We start from the raw sequence: 14,028 nt of genomic DNA, 5'->3' as shown, positions 1-14,028 counted from the left end.
ACACGCACTCGGGAACATTTACAATTGTACCAAGCCAACAAACCTCTGCCTCTTTGGAGTGTGGGAGGAAACCGGAGATCCCGGAAAAACCTACGCGGTCGCGGAGAGAACGTACAAACTCCATACAGACAAGCACCAGGATTGAACCCCAGTCCTTGGCGCTGCAAGGCAGTAACTCTACCGCTGCACCACTGTGCCACCCTGGTTCTCATGTTACTGTGCAAGGCTTTTGGTCGGTTAGAACTAATTAATCTCCCAGTTCTCTCCTCCCCCCCCCCCACATCCCCACCTTGGGCCTTACTGCAACCCTTTCCCTGCACCTCAGGTAGAGGTGGTGAGTCCTGTCAATGTGGTTCTGGCCAATCTACTGGGTCCAGTTGATGAAAAGCCAGCTAAAGGTCACTTTATTGTTTCCATTCCACAGGTGGGCGCTTTGAAATGAGTTTGTTTGATTGATGGAGCCCTGTAGAGTGCAGATATCGAGCTGAAGTTGCTCCCAGGTGCCAAGGAGCCAGCCCACCATCTGGTAAGAAAGATTTGTATATTTACATGTTGATTTAAATCGATTTGCATAATGTGGGAGATTATTACCACATCAAGACGTTGCCTGGCGACGGCAGGTAAAGATGCCATGTACACACACTCAGCCTGATGAGTGACTGTGGCCTATCTGTGGTGCACAGCCATCTTCTCTCTGAACATCTGTGTCTAGATGCTGAGGAGATGGTTCAGGAGCATCTCGAGTTGGGCGGGATCTGGCCTGTCTGCAGGCAGTGGCTGGAGTTGATAAGGGAAGGATGGCACCAGGTCAAACTCTTTTGTAAATCAGACCTTGTCAGTCCTCGACACCCGGAGTCCTTGAATTGTTGAAAGAGCAAAAGGATTGGGATTATTGTACATTTTTAGAAACAAAACAGAGCCATTGATGTCAATTATGCAATGTTGTTGAGAGGCTTCTGCCAATGACCATTGTTGTTCAGCTTCACAATGTGGGATAACATTGAAAGATTGTGTTTTAATTTAAAGAGTACCCAAGATAAGAATTGAGCTCCATCATTGAAGGGGTCTTTCAGAGTCGCTGCCTCAAAAAGGCAGCCAGTATCATCAGAGACCCACACCACCCTGGTCACACACTCCTGCCATTGGGAAGAAGGATAGGAAACTTGAAAACTGTAATGTCCAGGTTCAGGAACAACTTCTTCCCTATAGCCATCAGGCTATTAAACATTACAACCTCCAGATAAGCTCCAAACTACAGAGACTTTGGGGCAATATTTTTGTCTTTGCACTATTATTGTTTGTTTATTGGTTTGTTTGTTTATATATATGTGTGTATGTATGTGTGTATATGTGTGTGTGTGTGTGTGTGTGTGTATATTTGTGTGTGTATATGTGCACACACATATATACATATACATATCATTATCATCCATTTATTGTCATCATGCAAAGCAACAATTGTACAGTGCAAAATGAGTAGACGTTTCCCAGGGAATACCAGAGCATCGCACATAAAAACTTAAACATTTCACGCATAAATAAAAAACAATCCAGTTCCTGATAAAAACAGAACGAATAGTTAATAAAAGTGCAGGTAAAAAAAAGCAACATTAAAATACAAGTAAAAAAAAAGAACAGTCATAAAATGTCCGAGGCAGCTGATTTAAGTGGCCTGAGCCAGTGCCAGAGTTGTTACTCAGTGGCAGTTATTAAATTGTCAGTGCAAAAGCAGCAGAATCAGGAGTGACTGTTTAGCAGCCTCACAGCCTGTGGAAGGAAGCTGTTTAGCAGTCTGGTTGTCCGGGCTTTGATGCTGCGGTATCTCTTTCCTGATGGAAGGAGATCTAGATGTGTGTGGAGGGGGTGCAGTCTGTCCTTTGCTATGCTCAGTGCTTTTTTTCAGGCAGCGGCTCTGGAACAGTTCTTGTACCGAGATATGTGTGTATGTATAAATATATATATACATTTACACACACATATATAATATATATGTAGACAGAAAACTTTTTGTTGTTTATTATGGTGTTTACAGAGTACTAAAGTTGCATATCTGTTGTGCTGCTATAAATAAGAATTTAATTGTTCCGTTTTGGGACGTATAACAACGAGTGCTGGAGTAAATCAGCAGGTCCGCCAGCATCTCTGGAAGATGGGGAGAGGCAACGTTTTTGGGTCGGATGTCTGTCTTCAAACTATAGCTTGTGTTTTGTTTCCTCCCTTCCACAATTCCATCTTCTTCAGCACACTTTGTACCTCTCCCCTGAGCTTGGTTACGTTGGCCGTTCTGGCATAGTTTTTTCCCCTCGGGTCTCGTCTGACTGATTTGATCACAATTGGCTCTCGGCAGGCTGCTCAGCCGCAGAGCGAAGCAATGGCCTGCACTCTTCCACCACCCCCCCACCTCGTCACTGGACCAAGTTCCTGGAACTCCCTCTCCCCTCCACCGCCTTCTCCGAGGGAAGGTTCCCCTTTGCCTCTCGCCTCTCAAGGCCGCGAGCGACGGGCATGAGTAGCAGCCTCGGCAGAAGCCGTTCCTTTCCGGCAACGGGCAGCAAAACTAACCTCACGAGGGCCATTTTATGGGAGCGCATCAGAGAGATGTCTGGACCCTGCCTCCCCCACCCCCACTCCCACTCCCACCCCCACCCCCACCCCCACCCCCACCCCCACCCCCACCCCCACCCTCCCGTGATCACCCTGACCGGTGATGCTGAGAACAACAACAATCGTTCTGCTGCGGTTTCCATGAGGGACAATCTAACTCTGCATGACTGAGGATCAAAGCTAAGCGCTGCTTTTCTGTTAAGGAACACGGCAGACAAGGCAGTGACTGAACTGTGTTGGTTTATTTTTCACTGAACTTCCATTCAATTGAAGAACCCAGTCTACCCCATGCTCTACAAAGCCGATATTCAGTGTCTGCACTTAGCTTGATCTTGTCAGCGAAAGCAAATGGAGACTGTGTTATCTGCAATGCAGCCTTTCACGCTGAGCTTGAAGTATTTAAATTATTGATATCCCAGACACGGTAAGTTAGTTGTGCCACAGTCTTCAAAAGGCAAACCGCAACCTAGCAGATGCCTGCCTGGTGTAAGGCAGGCGGCAGTGTTTTGAAGCGTTTGCAGAGGGCAGTGTTTGGGTCAGTGGAGGTTGCCGGCATGCATTGAGGATGTAGCAAGTGAGTGGAGATTGCACTGGAATAGTTAGAATCATAGAGTCTACATTAGTCCCACCGACCTGCTTTTGGCCCATATCCCTCTAAGCCTGACCAATCCATCTACCTGTCCAAATGGTTCTTAAATGTTGCAATAGTACCTGCCTCAACCAGCTCCTCCGGCAGCTAGGTCCATACACACACCACCCTTTGTGTTATTTTGTGTGCAATTAAATTTTTCCCCCCCTCGGAGTGTGGGATGGTGGTGCAGCGGTAGAGTTGCTACCTTCCAGTGACATTGACCCGGGTTCGATCCTGACTTTAAAGGTGCTGGCTGAACGGAGTTTGTACATTCTCTCCTTGACCGGGAGCACAGGTTTCCTCTCACATTGTAAGGACGTACATGTTGTAGGTTAATTGACTTCAGTAAAAATTGTCCCCTATTATGAAGGATAGTGTTAGTGTAACGGGATCGCTGGTTGGCATGGACTCGGTGGGCTGAAGGCACTGTATCTCTCCACTCTGAACTCACCTTAAACCTATGTCCCCTGGTTCTCGATTCTCCTACTCTGGGCAAATGACTCTGTGTGTCTACCTGATCTATTCCTCTCATGATTTTATATACCTCTATAAGATCGCCCCTCATCGACCTGCGATCCAAGGAATAAAGCAACAGCCTGCTCAACCTCTCCCTACAGCTCAGTCCCTCCAGTCGTGGCATCAGCCTGGTAAACCTTCTCTGTACCCTTTCAAGTTTGACAACATCTTTTCTATAACATAGTGACCAAAACTGAACACAATACTCTAAGTTGTGTCCGGCCTTCACCTTGTCCAAGCCCCAGGCTGCAGACTGCAACCAGGATGTGGATTGGGTGGGTGGGAGGAGGAGGAGGACCGCAGTTCCTCGGGCTTTGCAGACAGCTTTGGTAGATTAATGGATCGCTGGGATATCTTGCTTGATAGGTTATGGATTGGCAAGGCCTCGGTTCATGCCCCAGTCCCCAAAGGGCTAAATCTTGCACAGATAAAAGACAGACACTTGGGTAAGACCTTGAAGGCTCTGATGACCCATGGAATACGACCTGAGATACTACCAGGAAACTGTGCAGGGATACTGTCGCTGCAGAGTGACAACTGCATAGTTTGATCGAAGATGAGAAGCAATTTCTTTAGCCAGAGGGTGGCAAATCTATGGAATTAATTGCTGCAGACGGCTGTGGAGGCTAAAACATTGGGTAATTTTAAAGCAAAGATTGATAGGTTCTTAATTAGCAAGGGCACCATAGATTATGGGGAACAGGCAGGAGAATTGGGTTTGAGAGCGAAAAATAGGTCAGCCATGATTGAATGGAGTACACTCTATGGGCCGAATGGCCTAATTTTGCTCTTATGTCTTATGGCCACACAAAACATTGAATGAGGAGATCACATCTTTGCAGTTGTGTGCTATTCATTGAGGGGAACGATCAAATGTTGCGAAAGAAATAACCCTGAGCGTACAAACACGACGTCACAATGATGGTTCTTCTGTCACAATGATGATTACTTGGTTAAAGGGCTACCACTTGACGGTGCTTGTTGGCGAGAGGCTTCAACGCAGTACACATCGCTGACAGTGTGGCATTGTACGTCTGTTTGCAGTGCCGTGCCTAACTGTCCCACAATGGTGGGCAGCACTCAATGGCCTTCCTTCCTTTAGTGCCATTCATCCATGTGCTGGATGTAAAGGAACGTACGAGGGGGCAGCTGAATAAGCCAAGCATTTCTGGGCTTTTATCGGAATCAAAAGAGCTCGGAGTTTGATGTGCAGTTTGAAGTTGGGCCAAACCCCTTCCCCACTCCCACTCTCGAGCCAAGTCTCTCCACTGGAAAAGTACCATGGAACAATCAGGAGAAGGAACATGGAGTGACCTGGTTCCTGCTTTTGAACAAAGATTGATAACAGAAACCAAGTTCCCATTCTGGCACTGGCTGGCAGCTCTCCTAAACCTCCTCATGCCTCCACTTCAATAATACTAATCCAAAGTGCCCCCGCAATATCACAGTCAAACTGTTTAGTGTAGAGATGCAGCAAGGACACAGGCCACTCAGCCCAACTTGTCAACGCTGACCAGTGATCACCCGTACGCTACTGCTATCCTGTACGCTGGGGACAATTTACAGATGCCAAGAAGCCAACTAGGAATAAAGGCACAGACTCTTTTCTAAATGAGGAGAGAATCCAGAATCGGAGGTGGAAAAGGTCTTGAGAGTGCTGGTACAGGATTCCCAAAAAGTTAACTTGCAAGTCGAATCTGTAGTAGGGAAAGCAAATGAAATACTTGCATTTACTTCAAGAGAACTATAATACAACAACAGGGATGTAATGCTGAGGCTCCATAATGATTTGGAGTATTGTGAGCAATTTTGGGCCTCATATCTGAGGAAGGATGTGCTGTCTCTGGAGAGGGTCCAGAGGAGGTTTACGAAAATGATCCAAGGAATGAGTGGGCTTACATATGGTGAGCATTTGACGGCACTGGGTCTATACTGGCTGGAGTCTAGAAGGATGGGGGGACACCTCACTGAAACTTACTGAATAGTGAAAGGCCTGCATAGAAACATAGAAACGTAGAAATTAGGTGCAGGAGTAGGCCATTCGGCCCTTCGAGCCTGCACCACCATTCAATATGATCATGGCTGATCATCCAACTCAGTATCCCTTACCTGCCTTCTCACCATACCCTCTGATCCCCTTAGCCACAAGGGCCACATCTAACTCCCTCTTAAATATAGCCAATGAACTGGTCTCAAATACCCTCTGTGGCAGAGAGTTCCAGAGATTCACCACTCTCTGTGTGAAAAAAGTTCTTCTCATCTCGGTTTTAAAGGATTTCCCCCTTATCCTTAAGCTGTGACCCCTTGTCCTGGACTTCCCCAACATTGGGAACAATCTTCCTGCATCTAGCCTGTCCAACCCCTTAAGAATTTTGTAAGTTTCTATAAGATCCCCTCTCAATCTCCTAAATTCTAGAGAGTATAAACCAAGTCTATCCAGTCTTTCTTCATAAGACAGTCCTGACATCCCAGGAATCAGTCTGGTGAACCTTCTCTGCACTCCCTCTATGGCAATAATGTCCTTCCTCAGCTTTTGGAGACATAGAGTGGATGTGGAGAGGATGTTTCCACTAGTGGGAGAATCTAGGACCAGAGGTCATAGTCTCAGAATTAAAGGATGTTCCTTTAGGAAGGAGATGAGGAAGAATTGTTTTAGTCAGAGGGTGGTGAATCTGTGGAATTAATTGCCACAGATGACTGTGAAGGTCAGTCAATTGATTTTTTTTTAAGGCAGAGATCGATAGATTCTTGATTAGTATGGGTATCAGGGTTATGGGGAGAAGGCAGGAGAATGGGGCTGGGAGGGAAAGATAGATCAGCCATGATTGAATGGCGGAGTAGACAATGGACCGAATGGCCTATTTCTGTTCCTATTACTTATGAACCGACAAACCTGCACATCTTTGGAAAGTGGGAGGAAACCAGAGCACCCGGAGAAAACCAACGTGGTCGCAGGGAGAACGTACAAACTCCGTATCGAACCTGTGTCTCTGGTGCTGTAAGGCAGCAACTCTACCCTTGTGCCAATGTGCTGCCCCTATCTAAAACCCAAACAGCGAAGCTGATACTAAAGCAAGTGATCAAGGAGTTAAGTATTAGAAAGTGAATTCAAGGATGGTCGGAAGATAAAGAGCTCCTGGAAAGGGATAACAAACGAGGCAGCTACCGTTTCTGAAGCAATGGAAATCTGGGTCCATTAGGGACCAGAAATGACGAAATGTGTTTCCCAGAGGAATGTAGAGGTGTGAATGTTGATGTGAATTTGAAATTTGATGTCCTGTTAGACTATGAAAGAGGATTTGCATTTATAGAACATCTCTCATGGCCTTCAGAAGCACTTTAAGCCATTGAAGTAATCTGGATGTAGGAAAATGGGAACATCGTCATACAGCGTGGTAACAGGCCCTTCGGCCCAACATACCCATGCCGACCAACATGCACCATATACATTCGTCCCACCTGCCTGTCAGACTGCATCTATGATCTTCCAACTCAGGAAGCATCAGGGAGGCAGGAAGGCTGAACCTTGAGGGGTCATTTGCAGTTTGCAACTCTCAGTGCATGTGGTCACAGAGATGTTTTGGTACGTCCATCCCGCAGGCTATAGTTACAAATGCTCTCTGATTATCCTGACGTCTCAAGAAGAGGAACATTAATCTCCAGGATGCTGTTGTAAATAACCATGTAATCATGGGAAATGTCATAGGAACATAAAAAGGAAATTTTATTGTCCCTTTGCAGTGTTTGAGCGCTTTGGGCATATTATAGACCCACCGCCGATTTTCACACACCCTTAGTTCCAGGGCCTTTGAGATTATTCGCTTTGCTGGACCAACTGAGGTCACGGCCTCTGAGAGGTGTCCATCGGTACCGAAGCGGTCCACCTAGTCCACCGCGGGGCTGAGATACCGAGCAGCGAAGTCGGCCTCGGAAGTCGGCTATGGGAGCGTATCTGCCGGCTCCAGCCGGGCTGGAGTCCCAGAGTCCCGGCCGCAGGGGGGCAAATTCAACCCTCTGATCAGCTGCCTCACCCTGCCAAGGCACCATATATTTAAGGGGACGTCTGGGGGGTATTTCAATAGCGCTCTCGTAATTTAGTCCGAATTAAAGGGGGCGCCGGACCACCAGTTGCCGGAAAATCAGTGGTGGACCTGCGGTTGTTAACGTATGGACACGAGATCGGAGATGTTTGGAACTGGAGCAAAAAAACACAACTAGGAGGATCTCAGCAGGTCAGGCAGCGTCTGTGGAGGGAAATGGACAAACGGTGTTTTGGGTTGGGACCCTTCCTCAGATTATGGTAAAATAATCCATATTAATCAATGGTGCTTACCTGGGGGCATCTTGGTTGGCATGGACGAGTTGGGCCGAAGGGCCTGTGTCTGTGCTGTATGACTAGGAGTCTAGCTTGTACCTCACAGGTAAAGGACCTAGGATTCCCTTCCAATGAAGGATTCCCACATTCCACCAATTGTCAACAGTATAATGGTTTGCTTTTTCTCTTATGTAGATTTGTAGATTGAACCTGAACAAGGGTCCCGACCCGAAATGTCACCCATTCTTTTTCTCCAGAAATGCTGCCTGACCCGCTGAGTTACTCAATAACTTTGTGTCTATCTTTGGTATTAACTAACATCAGCAGTTCCTTTCTACACAGGTTCAGATAACCACCCTTTCCAGTTTGTAAAGAATTGGCTAGTTCTGATGAAAGGTTGTCTATCTGAAACAGTAACTGTTCTGTTCTCCACAGGTGCTACCTGAATTGAAATTTCCAAAAGTTTCTGTTTACATTTAACATTTCCAATATTTGCTGTGTTTTGCATCTCTCAATTCTACCTTTTTATCTCCTTAGTTTTGTTCAGTTTAGTTTTGAGATACTGCACAGAAACAGGCCCTTCAGCCCACTGAGTCCGCGCCAACCAGCGACCCCCGTTATCACTATCCAACGCACACTAGGGACAATTTACAATTTTACCAAAGCCAATTAACCTACAAACCTGTATGTCTTTGGAGTGTGGGAAGAAACCAAAGCTCCTGGAGAAAATCCATGAAGGTCATGGGAAGAACGTACAAACTCCGTACAGACATCACCCATAGTCAGGATTGAACTCGTGTCTCTGGCGCAGTAAGGCAGCTACTCTACCGCTGCGCCACTGTGCATTCACCGTATTCTTCTCTCTCCATCTTTAATTTCATTTTACTCTCTCTTTGCTTCTTCCTCAGACAGTAAGCTGTGATGAACAATCAGTCGCCATCCACTCTCCAACACCACCACCACTTGTATCTATAAATCCCAATCAATATCCACTTTACCACCAATGCTCTCTCCACCGCTTGCCCTTCCCTGCAACTAAAAGACACCTGATTTCTAAGTTACCTCAGTTGTGATGAAAAGTCATCTGACTTTAAATTCCAACTCAATTTCTCTCTTCACAGATGCTGGGTGACCAGATGAGTATTACCATTATCTGATGATTTCAGATTTAAAATATTGCTTTTCCACCGTGGCGCAGAGCTGCTGCCTCATAGCGCCTGCGACCCAGGTTCGCTCCTGACCTCGGGTGCTGTCTGTGTGAAGTTTGCACGTTCTCCTTGTGAACGCGTGGGTTTGCTCCGGGTGCTCCGGTTTCCTCCCACATCCCAAAGGCGTGTGGGTTTGTCGGGTAATTGGCCTCTGCAACATTGCCCCACGAGTGAATGGAAGTGGATGAGAAAGTGGCATAACATAGAACTAGTGTGAACAATTCGACATGGACCGTAGGGTAGGGCCTGTTTCCATGCTGTATCTCTGAACTAAACGTGTGTGCAGCCCCATTAGCTTTGTTGGGTTGGGACTATTTCTTGGCAGGCAATAATCGCAGGAAATTTGGTGGATTACCGGAGAGGGGATCAAGTTGAATAATTCCACATTAGCATCTGCTGAATGAATTGGGCTGTCTCGGTTAGGTATTAGACTGACTCGTCCCTTATGTACCCAGGCCACGGCGGCATAATGCTGCACTTAATAAAGGATGGCTTTCTGCTGATTAATCTGCAATGACAATAACAGCGATAAGGCCCAAAAAAAAATGTGGGCCAATTCTCTCTTGAATCAACGGCGTCAAGAGTCACGTTATGAAATGCTGATCGTCTGATTGTCGGGTAATTGGTGGCAATTTCCTGCTGATGTTGAGAATCGTCCAGCGCAGTGATACCAAGGCTATTGTTCGTGTCCGATTTGACTCACTGCTGACATTGCCGATCTCCCCAAAACCCTAATCCTAAAAAGAGGAGGGGTGGGGAGGGGGGAGGACGACAACAAGGTGGGTCAGGCATTCAACTCTGACAGTGTTGGGATAACTAAAGGGGAACGCACACAGACTGTTGTTTTTAGAATTGATTCTGTTTAATTGTTCCCCAAACAAAAGCAGTAAGCCAACCATTTGTGCCTTTGTTGTCCCCTGTACTGGGGCAGGCAAATTCTTCAGTCATTCCATTGCGTACAAGTGCATTTTCAGCAATTTGAGGCAGGGTGAAATAATCCTTTGCCCCTGTAAGCCCTGGAGTGATGTCAATACTGTAGCAATTATTGTGCCCGTGTGAGAGGACATGCAATTTTAATGACCTTAAAATGACTTTTACATCTTGCGTTTGCAATGTGCTGCATCCATTTCAACGTGTTTCGCAAATCAGGTTGCTTTAAATGATTATGCAGTTCAGTGGGGCACCATTTGTGTGCATTCTGTGACCAGAATGGATTTGTGGTGAAAGAGGTCAAGCAGTGTGTCATAGAGTCGTGCAGCTATGCAGCTATGCAGCGTGAAAACAGGCCCTTTGGCCCAACTTGCCCAGACTGACCAACATGCCCTGTCTCAACTAGTCCCACCTCCCCATGGTTGGCCCATATCTCTTTAAAACTATCATATTCATGTACCATGTAAATGCTCTCTCCCTCTCTCTCTCCCCTCTCTCTCTCTCTCCCTCTCTCTCTCTCTCTCCCCCTCTCTCCCTCTCCCTCTCTCTCCCTCCCTCTCTCTCTCTCTCTCCTCTCTCTCTCCCTCTCTCTCTCCTCTCTCTCTCTCTCCCTCCCTCTCCCTCCCTCTCTCCCTCTCTCTCCCTCTCCCTCTCTCCTCCCTCTCTCCCTCTCTCTCTCCCCTCTCTCCCCTCCCCCCCCCTCTCCCTCTCCCCCTCCCTCTCCCCCCCCCTCTCCTCCCTCTCTCTCCCCTCCCCCTCCCTCCCCCCCTCTCCCCCTCCCCCTCCCCCCCCTCCCTCCCCCCCCTCCCCCCCCTGGTTGGGGCAGGGAGAGGGATGATGCACCTGCTAGTCCTCGGGATGAATTAATCTTTTCCGGAGTTGGGGATTGCTTACAAATTCCGCAGCTGAAGAAGCTCTCCTGCATTAAAGTGCAGGGTGCCAATCTCTCGGCTATTTCTGAACATTTCCTGCTGCTGCCACCCGCTGAGTTTGCAGCAGTCATCTTCACTGTGCTCGAGTGTAATCACGACTCTGTGGAGTGATGAGCTCAAAATCAGAAGCATTGTTTGTTTATTTTGTACCGTCTGCCCTGCAATGTAAGATTTGCTGTCTGACATTTCTTCCCGTGGTCACCCTTCATTAACTGGCCTCTCAGGTGTTAAACAAAGTAAAAGAGTAATACAGATTGGAAACGGGCCATTGTCCCACCAAGTCCATCGCAGTTATCAAGCGTCTATATACAAACTGCTTGTACATTAACCCCATTTTATTCTCCACGTTGTCATCTCTGTCCCTCACGCGCCTTCTCGCCCTCACTCCCTCCCTCTCTCTTCCTTCCCCCCTCCCTTCCTCGCCTCTCTTCCTTCCCCCCTCTTCTTTCCCCCCCTCTCTCTCTCATTTCCGCTTCTTCCTTTCTCCTTTCTCTCCCTTTCCCCCATCGCTCCCTTGCTCCCTCCCTCTCTTTCTCCTTTTCTCTCTCTCTCATTCTCTCAATATTTGTCTCTGTATGTCTTCCTTTCTCTCCCTCCTGTTTTTCCTCGTGTTCACCTCCTGCTCTGTTTACGTCTGTTTCATCATGTCTGTAAGCATCTATTTGCAAACTGATTCTACACTAACCCCATTATATTCTCTCATGTCATCATCCCTAGATTGTACCACTTGCCCACACACACACACACACACACACACACACACACACACACGCACACACACACACACACACACACACACACACACGCACGCACGCACACACACACACACACACACACACACCACACACACACACACACACACACACACACACACTCACACGGGTTCAGTCTCTTCACACCCACACTCACTCACACACTCTCACACTGGTGTGTGTAACACACACACACGCACGCACGATTCACAAACACACACACAATCACATCAATCACACACACTTGCACTCACACACTGCACACACACACACACTCACTCACACACACTCTCACACACACACACACACACACACACACACACACACACACAAGAACACACACTCTCACACACTCTCACACTCTCATTCTCACACACACACACACACACACCTCACACACACCACACACACACACACACACACACACACACACACACACACACACACACACACACACACACACACACACACATACAAGGCAGTTTACAGAAGCCAATTGACCGACTCACCTGCACAATGGCACAGTTAGTGGAGGTGTTGCCTCACACTGCCAGTCCCGGGTTCAGTCCAATGTTCAAGGGAGAAGGAATGGCCCAAATTAAAGCAAATGTTGACTGATTTATCGGCAAGGTGTACATCTCCATTGAATGGACGTCATTTGTCGACTGGTGTGTGTAACATCCAGATACAACAAGATAGTCAAATTAGAGTCAATGGGTTATGGACAGATTCAACGTGGAAACAGGTGTACAAGATTCCAGGCGTACACTGGCCCTATCCCTTGTATTTGAATTCCAGTGAAGACGGTGAAATGTGAGGAGGTTGCAAGATGTTCCACTCTTGTGAGATTTGACATTGCACTGCAGAAGGAGCTCCTTCCTCCTCCACACCCCACAACCGTCAAGTAGACAGTGGAGCCTACAGTTTCACGCCGTCTCACTCTATAACTGAAGTAGATAAGAGATGGTGTTGACATCATGTTCGGCACAGATATCGTGGGCCGAAGGGCCTGTTCTTGTGCTCTACCATTCTATGTTTTATGTTCAAACGTGCTGGACCTCTATCGTGACACAGTATAATGTCATGGTTGGAACTCAACACCAACATATAACATTCCATGTAAACGAGTTCTTATATCTTGCGGCAATCTCATCCTCCAAATGACCCTTAGCCAAGCGGTAACCTGTCAACAAAGGAAAAACAAATCTGCATCTGCATGTGAATGTGAATGCAGGCACGATACATGCACATTGAAAGGAGAGTGACTGTTAAATCCAGAGTGGGTGACACCACTACAGAGTGTTTATTGACTGACTACCCACCTCAAGGTATCAGAACGTTAATGACTTTAGTTTGGAGATGCAACGTGGGGACAGGTTCTTTGGCCCACCGAGTCCACGCTGACCATCAGTCACCCGTAGACTCGTTCCATGTTGTCCTTCTTTTGCATCCTACACACGAGGAGCAATTTTACAGAAGCCAATTAACCTACGGACCTGTACGTCTTTGGAGCGTGGGAGGAAACCGGAGCACCCGGAGAAAGCCCACACGGTACAAACTCCGTATGGACTGCACCGGTAGTTGGGATTGAACCTGGCTCTCTGGCGCTGTAAGGCAGCAACTCTACTGCTGCGCCACCGTGCCGCACACTCGAGTTGATAATTTTGCCTTGCCCGTAGATGATGGACCCGATAACAATTGTAAACTGCCTAATCACTGCGACAGCTATGGTCAGATTCAGTTATGAATGGAGCAAAACCAACAGGGAAGTCTTCTCTCGGTGGGAGAACTGCACTGGGCAGGGAGGTCTACTTCCCTTTTTTGTATTCATTCCCACTCGTACCAGGTTTCGATGACCTAGCCTTCCCAGAAACTCAACACCACTCTTTCCAAATCGGTTCATTTTTCCTGTTCATTGGATTAACCAGAGGGTTGACGCAGAATAAAAGCTGGCATTGTTTTGTTTCATGTGTTGCATGAATTGTGACACCCAATTGAATTTTGGTCTGAAGTTGTCTTCTGCACTGCAGTACGTAGCCTTGGCAACTTGTTCCTGTGACTTCTATAATTGCACCCACAGCAGTCACAGTGTGTCCGTCGTGGTGGAAGGGGCAGTGGGAAAATAGTTACAAATGATGAA

The 14,028-nt window shown here is 47.3% G+C and overlaps 1 protein-coding gene across 19 annotated transcripts in view; it reads left to right on the top strand.

The window, feature by feature from the left end:
- Window positions 1-14,028, top strand: part of nrcama (neuronal cell adhesion molecule a) — a 198,063-nt gene that overhangs the window by 39,651 nt on the left and 144,384 nt on the right. For all 19 annotated transcript variants that reach the window (XM_055650313.1, XM_055650303.1, XM_055650302.1 and 16 more), the window contains exon 2: window positions 425-526. The gene's annotated coding sequence lies outside the window, so the exon portion shown is untranslated. The remainder of the gene's footprint in view (window positions 1-424; window positions 527-14,028) is intronic.

Source organism: Leucoraja erinacea, chromosome 19 (assembly GCF_028641065.1).
Source record: "Leucoraja erinacea ecotype New England chromosome 19, Leri_hhj_1, whole genome shotgun sequence".
Classification (NCBI taxonomy): Eukaryota; Metazoa; Chordata; class Chondrichthyes; order Rajiformes; family Rajidae; genus Leucoraja; species Leucoraja erinaceus.
Note: the sequence above shows the minus strand (reverse complement) of the source record. Positions and strands in the feature narration are given on the sequence as shown.